The following is a 293-nucleotide window of genomic DNA, read 5'->3' on the forward strand; positions in this document are numbered from 1 at the left end:
GATATTTATTTATCAATGGTTCATTCATGGATTAGGGTCGTATCCATGACAACTTTAGCTATTAGTTTTAGCTATAGCTAATTTTTAACCATCTCTGATTTGACTGAATTTAAGATAGGAAAGAAGGAACAATTACACGAAAATCCAACTTCTAGTAATAAAGAACCGATCGACATTTTTGTGAAATTGTGCTTTTTTTTTTTAATTATATAAAACGAAACAAATAGCTAAAATTGTCATGGATACGATATTTATTTATCAATGGTTCATTCATGAATAAGGGTCGTATCCAT

This window comes from Halyomorpha halys, unplaced genomic scaffold, assembly GCF_000696795.3.
Source record: "Halyomorpha halys isolate HHAL.00 unplaced genomic scaffold, Hhal_1.1 Scaffold83.1, whole genome shotgun sequence".
Lineage (NCBI taxonomy): Eukaryota > Metazoa > Arthropoda > Insecta > Hemiptera > Pentatomidae > Halyomorpha > Halyomorpha halys.